The sequence below is a fragment of the Acanthopagrus latus genome, chromosome 6 (genome assembly GCF_904848185.1).
Source record: "Acanthopagrus latus isolate v.2019 chromosome 6, fAcaLat1.1, whole genome shotgun sequence".
Taxonomy (NCBI): domain Eukaryota; kingdom Metazoa; phylum Chordata; class Actinopteri; order Spariformes; family Sparidae; genus Acanthopagrus; species Acanthopagrus latus.
The window spans coordinates 10,085,077-10,110,162 of record NC_051044.1 but is presented as its reverse complement, the minus strand read 5'-3'; the positions used below and the strand labels follow the sequence as shown (position 1 = coordinate 10,110,162).

At 41.4% G+C, this 25,086-nt stretch overlaps 2 long non-coding RNA genes across 4 annotated transcripts; one reads left to right on the top strand and one right to left on the bottom strand.

Annotated features, from left to right (window-relative positions):
* Positions 1–12,041: 12,041 nt before the first annotated feature.
* LOC119021395 lies at positions 12,042–17,640 on the bottom strand. The gene is made up of 3 exons (XR_005075551.1): positions 15,233–17,640; positions 14,249–14,364; positions 12,042–12,121 (listed from the first exon to the last, which is right to left on the bottom strand). It is a non-coding gene; the product is annotated as an uncharacterized LOC119021395 (long non-coding RNA).
* A 2,082-nt stretch (positions 17,641–19,722) lies between these two features.
* Positions 19,723–24,866, top strand: LOC119021325. Of its 3 annotated transcripts, none has more exons than XR_005075525.1 (3): positions 19,723–20,402; positions 22,121–22,265; positions 24,412–24,866. It is a non-coding gene; the product is annotated as an uncharacterized LOC119021325 (long non-coding RNA). The 3 variants fall into 3 exon arrangements; XR_005075524.1 differs by having other exon boundaries at positions 19,723–20,430; positions 22,121–22,232; XR_005075523.1 differs by having other exon boundaries at positions 19,723–20,430.
* The last annotated feature ends 220 nt before the right edge of the window (positions 24,867–25,086 follow it).

Below are 25,086 nucleotides of genomic sequence, written 5' to 3'. Positions count from 1 at the left end.
ACTTTGTCCAGCTCTGATTAGATATTTCAAGACTTGAGCAATGCACTCCTTACAAAGTGAGGTTGTGGGAATTAAATTATGCAAAGGGAAGGGTAACGGAGATACAGTATGTGGTGTTAAGGAGTTAGGAAACAGATTAGTCATCAGCATGTAAACTAAAAAAGAGACTCCAGTGTTTTTTTTCAAAAAAGGAGTTGAGGACATCACACTTGAAACTGCAGAGGAAAAAAAAAAAGGTATTGCTGCGACTTGTTTTATAAGCCTCCAAACACAATTCTGTACATCTGTAAAGCAGACTTTGGGAAAGACTACTAAACAGCATTCTGTGAATTTAATCCATTACAATGTGACATCTCGTGGTGGTCCATCCTGCAGAGGGGTCAGGGTGGCTGACGCCCGCACCACTGTGCATTTGTCAAAAACACGAACACAGCAAGCACAGACGGCTTCCAGTGGCAAAGTGACAAACTTGTTGCCATGGTTTCTGGCTTGTGAAAGAGTTAAAGTGCTTTTGGAAAAAATGAGCTTGAAAAAATGTGCATTCACTGGTACAATAAGCATGTACACCGGAAACAATTTCTGCTGTTGTTTGTTCTTCCTTGCAGCTTTTCTGCCAGTCAAAAGTCTGGACACACCTTCTCATTTAAAGTTTTTTCTTTATTTTCATGACTATTTATATTGGAGATTCTCACTGAAGGCATCAAAACTATGAATGAACACATATGGAATTATGTAGTGAACAAAAAAGTGTGAAATAACTCTAAAATTTGAACACTTTATATTTTAGATTCTTCAAAATAGCCAGCCTTTGCTTCGATTACTGCTTTACACACACTTGGCATTCTCTCGACGAGCTTCATGAGGTCGTCACCTGAAATGATTTTCCAACAGTCTTGAAGGTGTTCCCAGAGATGTTGAGCACTAGTTGGCCCTTTTGCCTTCACTCTGCGGTCCATCTCATCCCAAACCATCTCGATTGGGTTTAGGTCGGGTGACTGTGGAGGCCAGGTCACCTGGCGCAGCACTCCATCACTCTCCTTCTTGGTCAAATAGACCTAAGACAGCCTGGAGGTGTGTTTGGGGTCATTGTCCTGTTGAAAAATAAATGATGGTCCAACTAAACGCAAACCGGATGGGATGGCACGTCGCTGCAGGATGCTGTGGTAGCCATGCTGGTTCCGTGTGCCTTCAGTTTTGAAAAAAAATCTCCAACAGTGTCACCAGCAAAGCAGCCCCACACCATCACAGCTCCTCCTCCATCCCTTCACCTTTTCTGCATTGCACAAAGACATGGCAGGTGGAACCAAAGATCTCAAATTTGGCCTGATCAGACCAAAGCACAGATTTCCACTGGTCTATCGTCCATTCCTAGTGTTTCTTGGACAAACCAGGCAAACCTCTTCTGCTTGTTGCTTTTCCGTAGTAGTTATTTCTTAGCAGCTATTTGACCATAGAGGCCTGATTCGTGCAGTCTCCTCTGAACAGTTGATGGAGAGATTGTGTCTGCTACTAGAACTCTGTGTGGCATTCATCTGGGCTCTAATCTGAGGTGCTGTTAACTTGTGATGTCTGAGGCTGGTGACTCAGATGAACTTATCCTCAGCAGTAGAGGTGACTCTTGATCTTCCTTTCCTCATGTGAGCCAGTTTCGTTGTAGCGCTTGATGGTTTTTGTGACTGCACTTCGGGACACATTCTCAGTTTTTGCAACTGACTGTCACTTTTTAACGTAATGATGGACTGTCGTTTCTCTTTACTTGGCTGATTGGTTCTTGCCATAATATGAATTCTAACAGTTGTCAAATGCCTGTCAGGTGTGTACCAACCTGACTTCTGTACAACACAACTGATGGTCCCAACCCCATTAAAGAGGCAAGAAATTCCCCAAATGAGCCCTGACAAGGCACACCTGTGAAGTGAAATCCATTTCAGGTGACTACATCTTGAAGCTCACTGAGAGAAGGCCAAGGGTTCGCAGCACTGTCAACAAAGCAATGGGTGGCTACTTTTAGGAATCTAAAATATGAGACATATAAGTTATATCACACGTTTTTGTTTACTACATAATTCTATATGTGTTCATTCATAGTTTTCATGCCTTCAGTGACAATCTACAATGTAAATAGTCATGAAAATAAAGGAAAAAAAACAGCATTTTCATGTGTTTGCAGTGCTTTCTCTACGTGCTGCACATGTGTTGTCACACCGGTAAATGAGCCTGTGTTTTGTCTATTGTTTTGTCATGTTTTCTCCTTTCCAGTGACGTGCACAAATTCTGAACCTGGTAGATCAGCTTTACTTAGGCCTGGAACCGTGCAATTTTGAAACAACCATCTCACTGTAGATTTCTTAACCGTCATTACAGAAATGTACTCAAAAACACAAAGGGAAAATTACTTGTTGAGCAGAATGGCTCCTATTAGTATTATTAAACAGTATCACTGAATTATTATTACTGACACATCTGTTAAGGCTAGGCTAGTGATGCATTCGAATGGAAAACTTAAAAAAAAAAACAAATAAAACAATTTGTCTTTTTGCAGAAGTTGAAGGGATTGGACTGAAGTAAGTCTTGATGAGAGGAGGCAGCTCGAGCAGCTCCACACTGGTCCGGTACTCCTGTCTCCACTCAGGTAATCAGACAGACAGACAGACAGAAAAGACAAAACCTTAGGTCCTATTTTCAGTGACCCACAGGACACACACAGCGAGTAATGCTTGGATTGTTAGTATCTTACATCTGGCCTCTCAGTGGCAGTATCCTTGAAAGTCAAGTGATGCACTAACTCAACGTTATGGAAAACAAGCTTAAGAATAGCATCACAATAAAGAAAAAGGGATCAAAAGGATATTCATCAACTTATTAAATCACTCCAACGTGGAGACGAGATTAGCATAAAGCTGTGGAGAGGGGCATACTTATGTCACCGCTGCTGCCCTTGACCAGGAAGCTTATTGTACCATCAGGCAACACCGTAATGAAACATAACAGTACGGCATCTTTGAATCCAGCTTGAAATGAATTAGAACATTTTAAAGGACATACCTTTCTGCACATTTCATTTGTCAATCTCAAGTACATCTAAGATACAGTGTAATTTTTTTTGTTTTTCCGCCCCTCAAAACAGCAAATTATACACATTCACTACAGCAAATTCCTTTTAACTGCTATGTGCAATATCCACTCATCCACCACCGGTAGCCTGTATGTCTTGACCCTCGTCCACCTGCCTTCATGTCACTCATGGTCGTCCTGTGTGCCGCATCTCGGTGGATCTTTCAAGAGTTGGCTGTTGTGTGGATATAAAAATGCTGCTGTAAACTCGCCTTTCGCCGCCGCAAATTACATGTATACAAGGTGAATTTGTCAGCGACAGATTTTGTTGTCAATCATAGTTATGTAAAGGTAAAGGTATAACACACATTATTCACAGTGAGTGCAGCTGACACCATCCTTGCTTGCTGAATCAAAATGCAACATCACTTGTGTATTTGATAGTACTGGGAAGTACTGGGAAAATAACATTTTCTTTATTTGTTTTTTCAATACTGACCCTGATTTCCTGTAATTATGTTAAAAGCATGAATGTGGTGCAAATACAATATTACCAGTTCCTAACGGTACCTAAATGTAGTCACAGTGGAGGATAATTAAGCTTTGGGGAACAGTGGAGTAACAAGAGGGTGTTTTTTTTTGGCAGAAGGAGAAATACATTATTTTTGTAAATATTGGGAACCTACAGGGTACTGGGAAAAACAAAACGTAAAAGTCTGGATAGCAGGGTTATCGACACTTACATTCTGCAGAAGTAATACCATGGGTCTGCCTACGGTTCTGTCTCCTTTTATTTGTGTTTTATGTTTTTTTGTGTTTTTTTTTTCTGGGTTGTTTACTTCAAACATTCCTGTGCTCCTCCCCAGTCTGCTTTCCCTCCACACCTGCCCTGCCTCACCTTTATCAGTCCAGCCCTGCTCCCAGTGTTCTTCCCAGCCTATCAGCACCTTCCCTGCTCTCTTGCTCTCTTGTTTCCCCCACATATTACCCTTAATATAACACGAACCCTTCTGAACAAAATGCAGTAGTTGTTGTTTTTTTATTGTGTTGGAGTCAATCCAAGGACCGTAAGATGGATGGTTGAATGGCCTATTAGTATGGTAAACTGTAAGTGTCCAATAAGCACATTGCTGTTCTCCACAAATGACTGACAAGTGCCTCTTTATTCTGAGACTTCAGCTTCATATCTCAAAGCTACTCTGGTGGTCATTCTGGGAGCCTATCCTTCTACTTTCTAATTGATTGCTCCCTCCCTCTTTCTCCAGCCTGTGCTGGATTAGGTTCTAATTAGGGGAGGTTAATTAAGAGGATGTAAGTCTCAGTATTGTTTGTTTCTGAAGATGCACGTGGTGTTGAAACGTTATTTTGTATCCACGTGCACCAATCTTATGACATCAGATTCAAACAAACATCTTGATGATGTGACACTTGCATCCAGCATTTGTTGAGTCTAGTTGTGTGCGTCCATGTGTTTATGTCCCAAGCCTTAGACATCTGATACTAAGAGCCAGCTGACCAGCATCTACATTGTGGCCAGAAGCTGTCCTCCAAAAATTTGATAGAAATGAAAACAAACACAGAAACATGGAGGAAAAAACTGTTAATACAGTAAGTAATAAGAACGGGAGTGACACATGTTTGCTAGAAAATGCACAGTGCATGTGTAAACAGTTATGGGTGTTGTGTCCGGTGGTGTATCGTGCAGACAATGCATCTTTCGCTCAGTGAGCAACATAATTGCATTTTGTTGACTGTCGGCTATTTCGTATTTAAAAATTTGGAAAAAGGGATAATTAAAGGCTTAATCCTTCAACAGAGTGTGTGAAAATTATGCCAATGATTTCAGTAATTAACAGGTCTCCTGTCTGCTGCAAATTGATTACCGTGGCACCTTTTGTACCATCTGCATGGCTCATCATTTCCTTTCAGTGACTGCCAGTCATTAGTAAGTTTTCACAATGTTGAGAGAGCAAACAATTAAGGTGTTGTAGTTGAAATCCAATGCAATACGATAACCATGCGGCAAACGCTGCCGAAAACACAAGCGGGATTATTTTACGACTTTGTTGACGGTGGAGTTCTGTAATCTGCTTCTCTAACCTTGACTTCCCTGTGTTCATTCATAGTATCTCTTGTGCAGGCAAGTGCAAGAGATCACTTTATATAGGTTTAGCCTCTGTTCAGGAGCACACACACACACACACACACACACACACACAGTAGCAATACAGACATATACATGAGAAGAGGTAGGTGGATGGGTTACTGCCACTGTTTCATAGAAATATTGTTGTCCTAGTTAGGATTGAGGGTACGCACACCACATTGCACAAGCACCCAAGTGCTGCCAGCTGTCAACACGCATGAATTCTACATTACCTTGTTCAGATGGGAAAAGCATCATACTGTTTAGGTTTACATGGGGATTTTCCTCTTTCATTTGTTAAGGTCGGAAGTTTATGCTTTCATCAGGTGTAAGATTATGCATTTCAGCAGGAATCGTGTTATTTCTATTACCTCTGCTGCAGTAAAGACGTTATCTTTATCCAAACTAGATGTGGCATCGTCCCAGGTTTAGAGTTGAGGATGTGCCTTGAGCCGGAGAGGCCCAATGGAACATGCGTGCGAAGCAGCTGGGTTGGTGGTATTACATGGGGGTGCGCGTTGTGCGATGGGTAGGCCATCCATCAGGGAGACTGCTGCTCCCAAAGGCGGTCTCTAAGCGAGTGCGCCGCCTGGCCCCCGCCGCTGCACACATAAGCTTAGATTGCTCTAGTTATAAACAGACTCACATGCACATTCGCACAGACCAATGCAAATACACGGACAAACAAAGGAAAATTACTTCAAAGCTGTAGAGACTGAGACAGCAGGCCTGGCTGTCAACTTATTGTGATTTATATCTCAAAAAAAAAAAAAAAAATCTAGGCGCTTCTGTCAGCTTTGAGTGAAGAAACTTGATTCCTTATACCGCACAACTGAAAGTCCATAAATGAACACACGACAGAAAATAGCACTGATTCTTTCACAGATAAAAAAAGAATAAACATTCTGAGTATTATAAAGGTTGCAGGGATGATTTTTCGATGCTTCTTGCACCAAGGCCAGCTGCTCAGGAAGCAATACTCTTCATAAAGAACTCAAAAATGAGTGCAGCGAGACTGTCACAACTTATTTTTTCCCTCATCCAAAGAGTTTTTTGAAAAAGGCCGGTGGATACATTCAACCCACAAAGTACGCTGCCAGCTGTTAAACAACACTCTCTCGTAATTTTCTCTGGTCCCCAGGTGAAAACACCCCCGTTCACATACGTGTTGTCAAAAACATCAACATTACTGAAACCTTCTGCAGCCTCCCAAATCACCAGCCTGTAGAGGACCTCTACCTCCTCCATCAGTTGTCACCTGGAGGCCTTCCATCACGACAAATAGTCTGAAATCTCCCAACATACCATTCAAGGTTTGTATCCCAGCTTTTAAACATTCAAATGGCCATAAATGTCAGTGAAAGCGTCAGCATCATCAGGGTGGCCTGTTTTGATTCCCCTGGTCTGAATGTTGAAGTGTCCTTGGGCAAGATACTGAACCCCAAACTGCTCCTCATGTGCTGGTCGGCACCTACATGGCAGCCACCGCCATCGGCGTGTGAATGTATGTATGAATTACTGTAAGTCGCTTTGGACAAAAAACCATCTGATAAATGCCCTAAAATGTAAATGTATATTACTGTGTATACTGTAAGGTCTTTGGGTTATTTTGTCCATCTCCTGCACAGGCGCATACGTAACGTACACACATACACCACCCATCCCTGCAGGTCCCAATGGGGCCACTTACACAAGGCATTGCCGATATATAGCCATGTATGCCTCCGTGTTGATTTGTGAATAAAGCTGACCCCCTCCTATGTAAAGTACATGTAGGACATTTGATTTATGGTTTTGGCTTTTCCCTCGCATTCTTGTGAAGCAGAAACATCGTTCGCAACCCTTTTCAAAAATGTCTTTGAATCGTGTAGCAGTGCTGTTAAATGATTCACAGGTTAAATATCTTTGACTGTCTCTGTAATGAAATAAATTACAGACTTGGACCTTTTTGGCTTTGAAGACTAATTTACAGACTGTAGAGAGAGGCACATTTTGCATTATTACAGCTGCATTAATTTGGCTTCCTTCGCACCACTTCTTTTTTCTCAGAAATGTGCCCATCATCATTCTGCCTCATACTCCCTTGAAACCTGCATTTAAATGTGGTGATTTTCAGCTGCTTACATGTGCAGTGAACCAAACCAGCCGACCATGAAATATTTCAATAATCTCACAAAGTGAATCCTCCTACACGTAATGCATCTGCATATCGCGGAAGACGATCTATATATTGTCAAACCAGATTTAAAAAAAGGGAGAGAGGCTTACGGTGGGTACACGCTGCCTGTGTTTGTGCATTAGTTCGGCTACGTGGTGGAGGGGAAAAGCAGGTATTATCCAGTCATCGAGCGCTCACTAGGAGCTTCATTTCTGATCCAGCTTTGATATCTGTACACTTTGCCGTGATACAAGAAAACACATCTCACTGTCAGGTGGCAAGCAGAAAAAGACAGAGGCGAATTGAGCTCATGAATATCTACTTTATTAAGTGATTATGCATATTCCATTATTCATCAGATGAATTATTAAAAAGAGGTGATCTATGTTCTCCCCCGTATAGCTCCAACGCCCCCACCACAAAGGTGTGATCTCTATGTCAGTTTTAATTGCTGAGGGCTATGGATGGTAGAAGGCTGAGTATTTACACTGACCACGTGAGGAATTACGCGTGAGATAATTCAACTCGTAGATATTTGATATGACAGCCCCGATGAGAAAATGTCACATTGCACGCTGCACATTTGGTGCTCCGGGAGGAGGCAGTGACATTTCTGTGGTATGAGGTGACATCAATAGCTTTTTTGCTATTTAAGGCGACAGGAAAAGTATGCTGCTCATTTCCATCACGTATTCTTTGAGCTGCCTTTTTTATTTTATGGCACAGTGCTCTGTTCTGTTAAGAAAGACACATTTTTACTGTAACTGCAGCTTAATCTTTTAAGATTTTGGGTGACATCTTTCTTTGGGTCAGACGTAGAGTACAGTTCTTTTCCTCTTTTTTTTTTCTTGAACTGCGGCACGCCATGGCTTGGTTAGGTTTAGGAAAATATTGTGGCTTGGGTCAAAAATGGACATTACAAACATGCTTAAGTTACTAATGTAATTTATGTTATGTATGTAACTGTGTAAGCTAAAATAGCTGACACATTGATTTTGGTTTCACACTGGACCTAATTGCCAGAATAAATGCTGCTCATGTTTGCATATGCAAACCAATTTTCCTTTCTTTAGGTGCAGTTGTCAATGTTATGTTGTGAGCATTAGGCATAATACTTGCTTGGTTAGGGTTAGGAAGATATCATCTTTTGGCTTAAATTCCCTCTTTGGTCACCACACCCAATGTTGGAATTGGTCTGATTTCCCATTAAAAATAGCTGTTTTCTGTCTCCACAACCACTGATTGAAAATGTCCCAAGGTCTCCCCAAAATATATCCATTGGTTTAAATATATTGAATGCAGGCTTAAACTGTGGTCACAACTCCTCCACCTTGCAATATGAATTCAGGTCATGACCACATAATGTGAACAAATTTGACATGTTTTGATAGACATGTCAGTATGGTACAGACATAAAGTATATCTATCTATCTACATAACACATGACATGTACAAATGGGAAGATATCAGTGGTAAGCACACATGTTAACTGCCGAGGAGTGGCCGAGGAGTGGCTTTGGGGCTGAAAAGCTGTATCCAGTGTTCATCGCTGTTGTCAGACCCGTGCCGCTTTTTCATCACAGCTAGAAGTCGTCCAACATTTGCACCATTAGGATATTTTCTGAAAATGGCTGACACAAATGCGCTACTTAGAACATGTGTGTAACCTTTCCTGAGAGAGTTGCAAAGTTTGAACATAATAAGCAAAGGATGAATCATTCATTTGGAAAAGAAAAGTAATGCTCTGCCCACAGGTGATGAATAATTACTGTTTTCCCATCAGACAGTTGTGGTGATTGTGTGGCAGACAAAGCAGGTGAAGAAACAGGGAGTGATGTCATGGGCCACTGATTATATTTACTTCGGCAGAGACTTGAACTTCACAACGTTTCTTATTACTGTGATACTGAAACAGTTTCTCAGAGAAAAGAGAGGAGGATGGTGATGATAACAATGCTGATATAAACATCATTAATGCCCACCTACATCCAGACAGGTGGCGACCTGCAGGCACAGCAGTGTGCCATAATACCATCAGCAGCATATTTGCGTTCTAATATTCAGTTTGCATTGTGTGCTGCCTGTGTTGTTCGGAGGGCACATAACCTCGGGGCTAACAAAATACTTTTTTCCAAGCCATTGCAATTGTTTATCCACATGTTCATGGTCAGTGCATGGACACTGAAATGGCATAATAACATATTAGGAAATTATTTCAAGATTCAACAGGGGTTTATTGTCATTCCAGCCATAGACACAGTACACGGTGCAATGAAATAACGTTTCCCAAGAAACAAACAGTGCAGACAAACAACAGCTACATAGAACAACAACAACAATACCAAATGTTTTTTTATCATTATTATCATTTACATGAGGTGCAATAATGCATCAGACAAATACAAAACAGTGACATAGGACAGCATACAAAAGGGCAACAGAGGTGATCAGTTCAGTCACTGAGTATTGAGGAGTCGTATGGCCTGGGGGATGATGCTGTTTTGTAGTCTGGTAGTGACAGACCATATGCTACAGTACCTTCTGCCAGATGGAAGGGGGGAGAAAAGTTTTTTTTTTATTTTTTTTATTTGGGAACTACTGTACATTTAACATCACACTTGTCCCCAAAATCAAAAGTACAATTGCTGAGTTCTGGAGTTATTGAGAGAGCATTCTCTCAAACATAATGGAAGCAGAGCACTTAACACTAAAAGCCCCCCCAAAAATACATTTAATTACTGTTGGCAGGTTTTCAACATTTATATGGGCGAAAAGCACTGGATATTTTTTTAGGGAGACATCTTGACCTTATCTAGCCGTCTTTGTGGCAATAAAACAGTTTTTTTTTTCTTTTTTTTTTTTTTTACTTTTTTACATTTTTCAGCTTTGTTTGTGGCAAAAGTGGGAAAAAAAAGCTCTAGTACAATCTTTTCCTATCCCAACCAATTTGTTTTTTGCACCTGTCACAGCAGAAAAATAGAAAATTGAAACAAAATTTAAGAAATGTAGCTTTTCAACACATCAATACAACCCTCATTCTGGAGATTGTGTTGCAAATTCTTTTTTATGTTATTTTCCAGAGGAACATCTCACATTAAATTTTTCTCTTTTTTTCTCTACCTGTTCCTTTTTGATTTGTTTGCCTCCTCACCTTGTGCTCCCGAAACCTTCAGAATTCACAAGACTACACAGAAGAAAAAGTTTGTTTCAATTTGCTCTTCTGTTTTGATTTTTTTTAATTCATATTGTCCATCAAAGTGTCACTAATTAACACACAGAGCTAATGACTATTCATGAACCTAATCAATAATAATAATAATAGGTATTTTGAGGGCTTGTTTTCACAACAGAGACATTAATGATCCTTATGAGTGGCAATGTTGACTCTGCGTGTCGATGAACTCAATTCGCTGCTATCAATTACGCTACCCTCTTTCTCTCAACCTTCTGAATATCGGCATAATGGGATGATGGCGGCCCTCGTGTCGCTCCGATTAAATTCTACCTCCACCTTATTGTTTTTCCCACCTCACTGTATTCATATCATCGATTTCGGTGGCGTCTACTCTGCTATGCATCACATCCATCTACAGGCTATAAGCTCCATATGAAAAAAGTCCTACAGTTGTACATTTCCATCATCAGTCTTATTTTCCAGTCTTATAATCTAAGATGAAGTCCCCTCTTTCTCCTCCAACTGGCACCTTTTCAGCGGATCAAAACTGGCTTTTATGTGTAAGTGTGCATTTAAAGTGTCAGATGTATCTTCTGTGCAATCATGGAGCTATTCTACCTGCCAGACCGCTTCTCTTCTCTCCTCTTCTGTCACAGCATATGTCAAGACTCTACTGAGATGTAATTACCACAGGATGCCCAATAAGTATCATAGGATGGGTGTCAAAGTCCATCAGGGGCTTAAATTGGCCATTAAATGAAAAATGCACAATATAATTATATGTATAGACGCACGTCACAACTTCTCTGGACGTGCTGTGATGTCTGTTGTTGCTCTTCTGCCAAATAAATGGTATCCTGAGAGTGTTTTTCAGTGTTGTACACATTACACGCTGACATGATATGTTGTCAGGCTGCTCTTGACTGTCTTGGCTCATTCTCATAAATGTCTTTTCATTAAATTCACGATGGTCTTTCTCTCAGTCTCCTTTCGTTTTTTTCTTTTTTTTTGCTCTTGCAGCCTCCTTAATATTTTCTAAATGGCCTGAAGGGTCTTCTCTTTGCATCCCGGGCTTATTATGTATCTTTTTATTCTCTGTCATTTGTTCTGAGATGGAGCCTGCTCTTTCAGACAGCTCTTTCAGACAGCTCTTTCAGCTTTCTAATTCTTTGAACAAAATGTGAAGTAGATGTATAAGTGCTGGTCAGGAATTCCATTATGATTGATACACACAAACACACACATTGGCAGGTGTATATATATATATATATATATATATATATATATATATATATATATATATATATATACACACACATACATACACACACACACACACACACACACACACACACACACAAAACCATGTATGGTTGCCAATGTTAACAGTGTTTGTGCTGTAACATTGTTATCAACCATACATGGTTTTGATATCTCATCTTGTCTTAATGATATAAATTGTGCACCTGGACAGGAATGTTTAAAATAATATTTAGACTTGTGGGACATTGATTTTGCATTGTGCTGCATTTATTTTATGCACTCACACCAACTATCCAGATTTTTCCTTATTGGATCCATGGGCGACCTTGAAAGAGAAACAGTTCCATCAGTAGATGTTCAAGGCTCATTCCAAGGTGACAAGAAAGTGTCCTCCGATTAAAACATAATATGAATTTTATATTCCTTTTCTACAATATTCTTGATGTAAAGCCACTAAAATCCTATGAAATGGATAGAGAAGGACTGTGGTTACAGTTCTTAAAGAAGAAAATGTTAGTGCATCATTATCCAACATCATTCCTTGGGGGAACTGGGCTGTTGCACCCATGCCAAGGTTGGATTTAAATTCTATACTAAACTGTCTCTTTTAAGTAATATGCCTTGGCCTGATTCCAGTTCTCTCTTCTGTACGTGGCATGCATTAAAGATTCCAACAGCATACAGTTTACTTGAGCACTAAGGCAGGCACCTACACTCCAGGGCTTCAGTTCTCCTTCACTTCAATATCGCTTTTGCCTTCAGACTTACAAACCCGTTCAAATTTAACAGCTTAGCGAGGAGTCTCAGTAGTCCCCTGTCTAAGTGGCAACATCAGCTGGTGTCTCTGGTGAGAGCTGAGCAACTGTGCCAAAATAACACACCATGAAAGACGTTGCGGACTCCGTTACTCAGGAAACTGTCACAATGGGCTGGTGCAGAGGACTCTTTCCCTCTCTCTCTACCATGAATTCCCCCTGTCAAATTATTCTCGTAAAAGGCCCAAGATGGAGCTCATCACATCACAAAGGGGAAGAAGGCAGATAGCGGAATTCCCAATCCTCAGTTTAGCAGAGATTTGAAATAACAATCCCCATCAGGGCCAGGCGATGTCGGTTAACTTCCCCATTCAACGAACAATGGCACAGAGCCGACCCTCCCGAAGTACTGAACAGCGTCAAGGGACTTAGCGCAACGGAATCAGCCGGGGGGATCTCTCACTTCTTAAGCTTTTCAGTAATGTGATCCCCCTGCTATCTACATTACCATATGGGATCTGGCAGCCAGGTAGGGGCCGAGGCAATGGGGTTTCAGAGAGATAATTGATTTTCTTTTTTTTTTTTTTTTTTTTTTTGGAAGAGGACTGGGGATGTTGGAGAGCAGCGAAAGGACCCCTTTTCAAAGCTGCAGCTTTTAGGCTGTAAGGCTACATTATACCTGACTCAAGGAGAATCTGATCTGTTATTCTTGTACAGCTCTCTGAGGTGTTAGAGTGCATGAATAAGCTATGGGTTACAAGAGTTCTCTGGTTGCCATCAGACAGCTCGACAGACATTCGGCAGGAGAGGGGAGGAAAATGGATGTGTGCAATTTTATCTTTTTCACTTAGAGGATTTGTTTCAAGGGGCCCAGACTATCTCTCTCACTGGACATATCAATTAGAAGGGTGCGGTATTGTCTGCTAAAAAAAAAAATGGGAACGAAAATAAGAAATCATTTAGGAACACTGTATCGGACATAAATGTCAAAGACGGGGTAAAAAAAAAGAGAAGTCACAAACAAACAAAAAAATGGTTTCGCGCCTTATCACAGACACAAAATATATTCTCCAGGTGCCGGGCTTTCGGACTGAGAGCTATCTGGATGCTGGGTCCTCAGACAAATGGAGTTCATTCCCCCCTGAGTGAAAGAAAGAGAAATGCCACCCTGATAGTTGAATGACATATGAGTCATTTCCATTTATGAGGTTGAGAATGCTCACACTGATCTGCTGTCATGCCTCGGTGTGATTGAAATGTGTTTGTGTGTATGAGCTTGCGCGAGAGGGACAAAAGAGTGAAAAGAAAGAAAAAGGGAGGCTGAGAGTGTGATGATGAGATTTTGGCTGTGTTACTCTTCTAGCCATCAAATTTCCCATTGAAGGGTCCCGCGCCGTCTCCATTCATCCAGCCAGCGTCATCGCTCATTCACCCCGCTTACGACATGGCAGGTGTGTCTCCAGAAAAGAACGCGATAGCCCAACCCCCCCCCCCCCCAAACGCACGGCTGCTTTGCTCCTTTCACAAATGTAAAGAAGGGAGAGGAAGTGTGCCGCCTGTGTAACATGAAGTTGGATTAAATCCAATCCAGTTGAGATGTACAACATTTCCAGGCACATCCAGATACAGGAGCTCCTGCGTCACTTAACATTTACATCTCTGCCCACACAGATAATACAGATATCCATTGTGTTTACCTGCTGCATATTCACGTGGTCAGTCACTTGAGGAAAGTCATCACGTCTTTATGTATGTAATCTTTGTGACTCTGTCATTACGGCTATCACCGTCTTCTTTTGGTGAAGCCAGAAGCCTATTTGTAAAAAGAGCGTAGAAGAAGGATATACGGATCAGATCTGACTGAGAATTTGAAAGGCCATGGTAGTGACCTGACAATCACAAGTAAGCCTCACCGTTAAGCAAACCCCATTTTACTCTAAAGGAGACCATAATAAGTAAGTCACCTTAAAACTAATGATGAGACCATGAACTCATTTGGAAATGGTTTACTGATAAATCAGGTGAGAAGTAGGGTCATTTTCTCATAAGCTTAAATACAGATAGAGTACAAATAGGGTTAATTAGCCATACCATAGTTAATTAGCCATACCATAGTTAATTAGCCATACCATATGTTATGTAACCATGTAACCATGACATATGGTATGTAAATTTGAAAGTACTGAATGTTTTGATTTGTTTTTATTGGAGAATGCATATTGAAAGAAAACACTATATATTTGGTGTGTAAAAATATGTAATTTAAGCTGATTAAGTCAAGTCAATCTTATTTATATAGCAGCAATTTACAATAAAGGAGGTCAAAACTGAGATCAAAGATAATATAATTGGTGTGTAACAATATATACGTGGTGGGATGAATAATAATCACACTTACAGTAAGTACATTTGTCACAAGATAGTAGTTAATAATAATAATACTAATACTAATAATAATAATAATAATAATAATAATAATAATAATGTAGGTTAAATCAACATATAGAAACATTAACATTATAACATTAAACAATGTTACGTCTTGAAAACATGTTTGAAGTAAACATGTATGTAACGCTGTGATCCTTCCCTCTCTCTGAAGTTATAGAGCAGAAACAGGTGATAGGGGGACGAAGAGGCTGAGACAGAGACATCATTCACCCTGTTACAAGGCAATGTACCATCAAAATGATCTCAGAGCTGGTTCTGGTTCTCAGTCATCCAGGGCCTGGTAGTTGTAAGTGCTGTATCGGAGGCAGCTGGGCCTGTTTCAGTTTCACCTCTCATCCAAGAGGCTTCTTCACTCACAACTAACTGGAGGGGAGTTGCAGAGGAGTGTCCTAACAGAGTTGTTAAGGACACGTATGAGATCTGAGTTCCAGAGTTGCTGGGTTCACTTGTGGGTTGTTGACCCAACCAGCCTTGATGTTGGTTGCTAGAGCTACATGAGCTCTGGTATGAACTGTTGTGAAGCTGACTGGGGAAGGAATTCAGTCCTGCATTGTAGGTGAGTGGAAGTGGTGAAGATCATATATAAGGTGCAATTCTTTCGATGTCTCTATGTCAACATGTTATTGTTTCTAAGGCCCCTGTAGTATGGAAGGAGGTACCAGGTACAGGTAACAGCAAGACACATGTAAACTTGGATTAACGAAGACAAGATATCGATCAAATGTGTACAGCGTGCTTATTCTTTTATCTCAGGTATAATGGAAAAAAAGGTTTATGAACATTTCACCTGCAGAGAGAAATGCTGCCTGCCCGTGAATTGACGCGTTCAGTTCTGCTCATATTCACGTGACCTGTTCGTGTTCCTTCATGGCCTTTTTGGTTCCTGAGGATGCCATTCAGGACTAGCCTCGCCAATTGGAGTTTCCGGCCAATGGGGAAACTCCAACAGCTGTCGACTGTAGCAGTCCAGGCAAAACAACAGAAAAAAAGAGCATATCTGTTATGGCAGACGCACGTTAAATAGACATAAACAGCTCCCGTGGTAGACATGTTGTTAATCTGAAAGCCTCAAGATCTGACTCAGAGTTTCCTCCTCAGACTTAAAAGCTGCTCTGGTAACCCATCGTTAAACGTTGTCAGGGAAAAAAACCCAATGAGCCATTTAAACTAGGCAGTAGCCTTTTCTTTTCTACTCTCAAATCCTCAGAGATTGTTGCCACAGCACCTGATGGCCACGGCTGGCCAATTAATTACCCCCTTTTTACATTGTTTCGAGCAAAGTCAGTGCTCCCACTGTGGTGAGCTACCTGTTTAAGTACCAAGCAGACACTTCTCTCTCCTCCACTAATGTGTTCAAAGTACTCACAGTACACTGTAGTACTTACCACAGGTTAATTACACACTAGCCTCACAGTCCCTCAAAGCTGCAAACGTCGCTGGTTACATGCGGCGTCACTGTTGAACTATCCCATTATGCATTCTGTATCTATAATGCATTCCCTGAGGGAATCCACAAACTTAATTGGCAGACTGTTGCACGGAACCAGTTGCATGCCTCTCAGTCACCTGCAGTCGCAATACTGACTTCTGCAGATATCTCAGCATTTGATTTTTCTTCTTCTTCTTCTTCTTCTTCTTTTTTTTCAAAGCAGGATCACGACGCTAGCATAGCAGAACATTTTTGCAAGCACTTCAGTTTCCCCATCAGCCAACGCAGTCGCTGGTAGCGTGCCACCACTCTTCCAGCTCCACGGCTAAATGTGTTTCAATCTGCCGCATCTCGGCCGAGCCAGAGAGACATGTAACGATTTGTGTGTCTCTCCCAAATGGAGCGAGCGACAACTGTGAAGAAAGAGAGAGAGAGAATCTCTGAGAGGGAAAGCGTCTGAGCTGTTTGTTAATTGGAGGGAACATTTAGCAGACTCCTTCACAAACATATGACAACCCCACCTGTTCGTTTGCCAGTCTCCCTGGCTCGTGTTACAATATGGAGCTGACAGTTCATCCTGAGAGTTTGGCTGCTGTCTTGACAGGAGAGGAAAACACGTACCTTGTCAAAAAAAAAAAAAAAAACACGTTACAATCCTTGGGATGTAAAAAAAGAAAAGAAAATCAAGACTATGCGTTTTCTTTGAAAGGCTGCCTTTTTTTTCCTTTCTTTTTTGTCACCATTCGTTGCTGTGATACAAAAGCCAACCTGTTATGTCCAGATGAGCAATTGATTTTACTTGTCTAAGACAAAGTGTTATGAAAACGGTTTCTCCAGAACGGGAGTGATTTGGTTTCATAGAAATAAAACATAAAACACGTGGTGTGTGTGATATGGATTTAGACTCTCATCGCTTTTTGTTATATCAGCCTCGAAGAATACTCGAGAGACAACATGCAGAATCCAGGACACACACTGACGAGGGGGCTGGAGAGCACACACACACACACACACACCGAGCTCCACAGATACGCACGTTGCCACTTCATTATTCTCGGTGTAGTTAACCTGCAAAAAGTTGTGACTCTGCAAACTCCACCAGTTTCTTAACAAAGTAAAGAAGAAAAAAAAAAGCGCTAAACGATTCATTTACTGAACAGTTTCTCCGGAAAAATAGCAAGTTCCGGATTGACGCGTGGCATTGTCACAGCCGACATCACACAAGCACACAAGCGGTTGCCTCAGCTGTGTCTTACAGATTGTAACATATGGTGCACACCATCTGAACAACCATGTATTCTAAACTGCACTGCAGACACTGCCAAATATAGGCTGTGGAATATGGGATGGTAACGTGTATTCTCAACCCCGAGAGGCTCTTGAATACCCGCAACCTCTTCTACCTTCCTCACGAGCGTTCTGAAAGCGTTACGAGTTTGCCTTGGCATACACGTGATTCTTTCTTTTTTTTTCTTTTTTCTTTTTTTTTTGCCTCTTAACATTTGGAGCTGAAAGGATTGGACTCCAGACAACAGTCTTCAGAGAACTTAACGATCGTGCCATCTGGAGGCAGGGTAGTGTTGTAGCCACTGATATCGATCATCTTTTTACACTTTACTCTCACAGATGGTATGAAGAAAAAAAAAACACCATCTGGGCTCAGGTGTTGATGCTTTGAAAATTAGAAGCCAGTCACAGCAAAATCGCCATACAAATATTTGTCCTGACACTTCTAAAAGTTGGCTTTAATTAGGTGCTTTTAATGTGCAAGTCTTTCAAGAGCCAAGGCGGCGGTGCTGCTGTGCTGGTGTGTGAGTGTCTCACACACACACACACACACGTGTATAACCCTTAGGGCTTAAAAGTTTGAGACAAAATTCATAACTTCAATTTCAGTTGTTGACAGAATTTTACTTTGAGATAGAAACTGTATTTTCTGTCTTCTGCCCAGTAAACACTGTGCATAAAAGATGCTAATACAAGTGTTGCGGGTGCATTTTATTACATGGTTGTCATCTCCCATGAACGCTGCAACACAGGATCTTTCTTTGCAGACACACGCAGGCACCGACATGAGCCTCTGGAAATCGGACACCACGCCAATGCTGCCATCCAGTGGTCAGCCAGTATCATCACATCAATGTCTCCATCTCTTGTTCTTAAAGTCGTCATTATCATCATCATCATCACTGTCATCATCATCATCTGCATCATCATTGTAGTAATCACCATCAGGCCGCCTCCTCTCCTTGTGTACAAAAAGCAGCTGTCCGCACTGCACGTCTTCCAGAACGTCGTGGATCAGTGAGTGTGAGCTCCGCGAATACACAGTTTATCTGCATTGCAGTTGCAGGTCACATATTGATTTTCTTCCACTGGAGCAGGAAATAAGGAAATAGTCGCCGTGTTTGTGGCGCCTCAGTAGCTCGGTTGGTGGAGCGTGCGGCCCGTGTGCAGAGGCTGTGTCCTCGTCCCAGCGGCAGAGGGGTCAAATCCAAAAGGTGGCTCCTTAACAGCCCCTCTCTCTCTCTCTCTCTCTCTCTCTCTCTCTCTCTCTCGCTCTCATCCCATTTCCTGTCACTCTTCACTAATGATGGATATCTATTATAGGGACTTAAATATTGGAAGTGAGAGCACGTCTGAAAGGTCAAACCTCATGTATAAAAACAAAACTCCAGACTGCTTAACTCTTCACCCAATTGCACTTTTTTTTCTTTTTTTTTTTTTTTTACTCAAACAGCAATTCAGAATCACATTTTTGCAAAACTGAATTCTCATTGTTTAGCAGCCTTTGTTCACCCGTGTGTCAGAGCGTGCTGTCTGGGTTTGTCCGTCTCTACACGAGGCTGCTAGAGGAATCGGTTGAAGCCCCCGATCGACTAGACCAAACCAAATACTTTGCCGTTTGGGATGACGTAAGTTTCCACCCAGCTTGTGTTTGACCGTCAGCCATAGGCAGGTACCCTTGCTCCAGGCAATGGAGGACACAGTGACGACATCGCCACAACAAACCCTCTTATTTACTTACTTTTTGTGGGTCAGCCGAACATTTTACTGTATTACAATAACAAATAAATACTGTATCCCCTTTGCCATTGCCGTTTTGTATTTGTGCACTGATTTCATCGTTGCCGTACAAAAGGAATCAGTGTCTCTACTGCCTCAGTGAACACAATGAAGACTCATGAGGCCCTAACATGGGCACTGCTTGTGTTATGACCCTTGAGGTCATAAATGTTTGCCTGTTTTAAATATCCCTTTTTACCTGAGTGAGAGAATGAGTGTGTGATTGGTTGCAGGTGTGTTTGAGTGGTTGTAGGTTGTCCCTGGGAGCTGATTGGTTCCTGCCTGGAAGACAAGGGTTTAAAGGCTGGCTCCTCTCCAGTTCCTGTGGGCTCTCCTCTGCTGTTCCAGACTGCCAGCATTGTGTGATTGAGAGAAATATGTTTGTTAATAAAACTATTGAAGACATGCTATTGCTGCTGGAGCTTGGAGGATGGGAAGGGAGTCTCACACTCATGTTGCGCCAGGGTTTCCCCTTGGCCCTGGTTGTAACATACAGTAAATTGTTTCAAATCTATCAGAGCAATTTTTTTTTTTTAATTGAGGCCTTGAGAGAGATATTCATGAGCGCAGTGTTTCACTTTGAAAGAGATTTGTGGCGTTTTGAGAAAACTTACCAGTTTTGTGAAACGTAGCCATAGTTTAATGGAACGTGCCGGAACGATGTGAGCCACTCTGTCCACTAGGTGTCGCTGCTTACCATCGACTCGACCCACGGCAGGCGGAGGAAGGTACACCTTCACCTTTTGGGAACATGTTGGCGCAGTAAACAGATCCAGGACCTGGGAGACACAGACTCGAAATCACGAACAGCAGATCAGCCTCGTTGTTGTTTATGCGCGTCCTCCAGACTGCAATCATCAAATGAACCCCAGCTGCAGAGACGACATCTGCGAGAAACCATACAGGTGTTTACTGCACAGCGAGACTTATTAGGTGACTGCGGCCCCGTTCAAACACATTGAGTCGGTTATTACTTCATTCATGGTTTGTTTGTTGACTTAATTTAAATTGGTTGCGAGAACAAAGCGCGTTAAAAGACTCTTTCCACGAGAGCGAGAGGGGGTACTAAGTGCCCGTGATAGTTAAATGAGCCTCACTAGTGTTTTATTTCATCGTGTGTGTGTTTGTAAAGGTGCAGAGTGCTGCGCACTTCTACCTCTTCCCTGACAAAGATGAGTGGAAGAGGTGAAGTTTTTGCAATCATGTTTATGAATCTTGTTCTGATTTTTAATTGTGACGACCTGTTTTCATTTGCTACTCGGTGTTAAAGGTGCAGTGTGCAACTTTTTTTAATGGACAGAGCTTGCTATACAAGAAATAGCAGTTTCAGAAAAATGAATGAATGAATGAAATTTAAAAAAAAAAAAAAAAGATCCTGCCTCATCCACAACCTGGAGACATTCAGTCACAGAGGAGTAATGAAATCAGAAAATGTCCCAGTTTTATGCGTAGGAATCAGAGAATTATGATTGTTTTTGCCCGAATTGATTGATTACCAAAATAGCTGGCAATTTTATTTCCAATATGGATTAATACTTAATTGTTGTGATTCCATTTAGAGGTACTTTAAAGCCATGTGCTGACATTTGTATTTGTAAGCATCAGATTAAATCCGGCTTGGTTTTCGAGTTATCATGGGGTTTGAACAAAAGTCCTACAGTTAAAGAATATAAGACTATATAATCAAAAGTGACACCGTTCACCTGAGAATAAACTCATGGGTTTGCAAAATGTTTAGCAACATGTTCTTGACTTTTTTTTTTAAATATTCCTACTTGACTAATGCATGACATTTGGAAATGCACTGTGTTAACAATCAGGAGGGCTGATTAACCTTCATTTTGTAGGATGCTTAGAGGTGCTGCTTACATGTTTTTTTTCATCATGTGCATCTGTCAGTAAGATGCTGCACGAGAATTTACTCTTGCAAAAATGTATGCAAAGATAAAATATGCAAGATAAATCTGATATAGATATTGAACATCAAGAGAAAACTGTGCAGCAAAGATGAACAGTTTGTGAAGCTTGTGAGTGTGTGCCGAGGCTGAGCCGCTGTTGGAACACACACACACACACACACACATGCATGCTCATGGAAACAAAGCACTGTAAATTGTACTAAATTGTTCCATCTCCTACCCACAGTACTTCCACTTGCTTTGTTTTGTCTCCACCGGGCCGATATGTGGTGACTGTAATCAAGCCTGGAGCCAGAGAGAGAGACAGAGAGAGAGAGAGAGAGAGAGACAGAAAGAGAGAGAGAGAGAGAGAGAGAGAGAGAGAGAGAGAGAGTGGACTGCTTAGATCCATCTGGCCCTCACCTGGAGACTGTAACGTGCCCTGAGGCTGCAGCCTATCAGAGTAAAGAGAGTGTTAGAGGCCTTCAGCCAAACCGCGTCACATTTACACTCGGAGCAATCGCACTCTGTTTCTGTCATTTTTCATCTCCCTCCGCTCTGATTTTCATTGACGTCCATCAAAAGGTCCCGATCCCATTTCCCTCTCTGCATGTGTACAGCGCGCAGTCAGATGTTTGTCAGTATGTGTGTCCATTCAAGGTTTTTTTTGTGTGTGTTTGTCTACAGCTGTCTCCTCATCTACCTGTTGTGTATATTATTTCCAGGTTCCAGTCTTTCCACATTTTCGGAACTCCACATGAAAGTGCAGGCCCGATAACACACCCTGGGCCTTGTAAAATCTTGGCAGCGTGCCGTGTGTTTCCTTGAGGTCTGGAGGTAAACACCTCATTAGAGGATGATTTCTCCTGGGTACGAGTTGTGAATAGTTCTCTTGGGTTCTAATTTTTTTTCTTTTGTGAACTTAATGTAATTCCAGTTTGCTAACACTGTGTAATGATGCAATGCCATGAAGAAACACTCTTCAAGCAGACAAGTCCAGTGTGTATGTAAATATCCTCGAAAAGCATTTATTCTGGTGACGAGCTGTTCATGCACACACATGAAGTCAGAGCAACAGCACCAAACTGAAATGATGTCATCACAGTAACACTCATCCAAATGAGAGCTATGTACTGTTACTGTACACATTATGTATATACCAGTATATTTCTATTTCTTACCTGTTTATTGTATTGTTTATTTTTTACTATTATTATTGTTTAATGTTAAATTTATCTGTCCTTTGGCTGCTGTGAAAAACAAATGTTCCCTTTTGTGGTACTGATAAAGGAATTCTGATTCTCTAATTCCCACTTTGCAACAAGAAATTTGACTTCATAGATATCTTTGACTTTCCTATCTTGATAAATGACAAATGCATATTTAAAGGAGAAATCTCATTTCCATAACACTCATTTCCAGGAGCATTAGTTTACTTTGGGTTATTGGGATAAGTTTACATGCTTTAGTGCTCAAAAATCAGTTTTGTGATTGTTTCCCCCTCCGTCTGAAATGCCCTGTTTCACTTAAAGGACACAAAAAGCATAATACTTTTTTTTTTTTTTTTTTAACTTACATCATCCTGTAATTTATTATTTTTTTTCAGTGTCACAGATGGTCAATCTGTCAAGTGATAGATGTTTTTCTCTTTAACATGGTGCGCTCAAATATGCCCAATCAAAATTATTACCCTTATCCTTTTCTTAATCATTATTAAATTAGTGTTTTGAATGAGTCTGAATAAACGATAGGTAAGTACATCTTACTCATGCAGTTGTGTGACTTGTGTTGCCTGAACTATAAATGAACGATGTGCAGGCACATCTGCTTCGCCATTTCGGGTATTAGTTGTCATGTGGAGAGTAAAAAGTATGACGCAGAGTAGATTTATAAATGGATAAATAAAAATGACTCAGACTAGTCAATGCGGTTCTTGAATGTCGGTGCCCTTCTTGGAAAAAAAGAAGGTCTAATCAGCAAGTCAGAGGATCAGCTCTGACATTACTGCTCAACATGTGGGCTCCGCCGTAACACACTGTGGAAAGTATTCCAGCGTGGCCTGCGCAGTGCGAGAGCGGCGAAGTAGCGCAGTCACAGCCCGAGTCTCATTGCTCCGACCATGGCTGAACCACAAGGGTGCGTGATCTCGGGTCCTTTGATGCCAGGCCTGTTTACATGACATAATGATGCCCATGCTGTCAGTTTAAAGCATTTCAGTGCTCTCCATTGCCTCACAGAAGACACTCATCAGAGATTCACAGATGGTCTGTCTGGTGGTGGAAATGTGGCTCATTATCATGGGGTAAAATGATATGAATTGAGAATGTAGCCTTTATGTCAGTGTTTATTGTGATGAGAGTTATGGGAAGAAAAAAGAAAAGACATAAATTGAGACCATACAAGAGTGAGAGGAGAAGGACAATAACAGAAACAGGACTCCTTTTAAAAAAAAAGTTCAACATGGTGTGTAAGATGGTGTATTGTGTGTGAAGGCCCTATTTTGAGCCTAACTGCAGAGAGCTGTGTTTACTATAGGTGGAACAATTTGTCAAACAATGACACAACAAGTGGAATTTTAGGAAGACGTGCCAGCGTGTATGGCGTCACTCTCGCTCATCTCCCAGCATCACTTGTTCTTTCAATGCACTCATGTGCAACATATACAGTATGTGTATGTTTTTACAAATGCAATGCACGCTCGCAAACATGCGTATCATGTGTGCTTATGCTCCTCCTGTGGTCACATAGATGTATTTCTGATTGGAAAGCAGAGAAGGTTTGAGGATTTTTTTTGGGGTGGGGGGTTATGAGCATGTGCGTTTGTCTTTATGTATTCTGTGAAATGACAGACGGTTCTTACTGCCATAATGAGCTCTGGTGTTTTCATTCAAGTGTATTTAAAGATGCTGACCGACCGTATTTGCAGATTCTCTTCAGGCAGCTGTACAGCGGGAACATTATTGTGGAAGACAGTTCTAGACATATTCTAATGGACTGACTGTAACATCTTTTGCAGAATGGGTGGTCTCTCGCCCCTCTCACACCCCATCCAACATCTGGCTTTCGTTTTTAATGTAAATGGCATTCGTACAGATGACCCGGGGCTGGCTGCAGGTATTTATCGGCTCCAGCTCCGACCGGCTGTGAAAGGAACACAACACCTGGGTGGATGGGATCATTTTCACCCCCATGTCAGACACAATGCCGTGACGTGTGTTGGACTTAAGGATGCTGACTTGTTAGTACGTTTCAATTCATTTCTGTTCAAGCAGCGTTCAAACGTTGTTCAGTCAGCGCTCAGTTTGAAAGTGAAAGATATCCCAAAAGGTACCAACTTTAGTGGCTTCCCTGCTTGTCTGCTGCTCTTAACAGTGATGAGAGAGAAGCAAGGTGTCTCACTCTTCACCAGCTTCCATTATCGGCCTAGGAAACTATGTATCTCAAGTAGAATGTTATTGATTAAAACACATTTAATGTTGTCTGAAGTGTTTGAGCCGCTGCTTTCTACTGTTTACTGGTTTTTTGACAAGTTCGTGACGCCAAGCTTGGCACGCATGAAAGGCAAACTCAGGCAATGACAACAAGTCACAAGAATGAAAGAAATGATTTACCTGCATTTAAAAAACCTGCATTCACACTTATTTTGGTGTAAAAGTGGTACTCAAACCTCCGTCCCTGAGACTGTTGTATC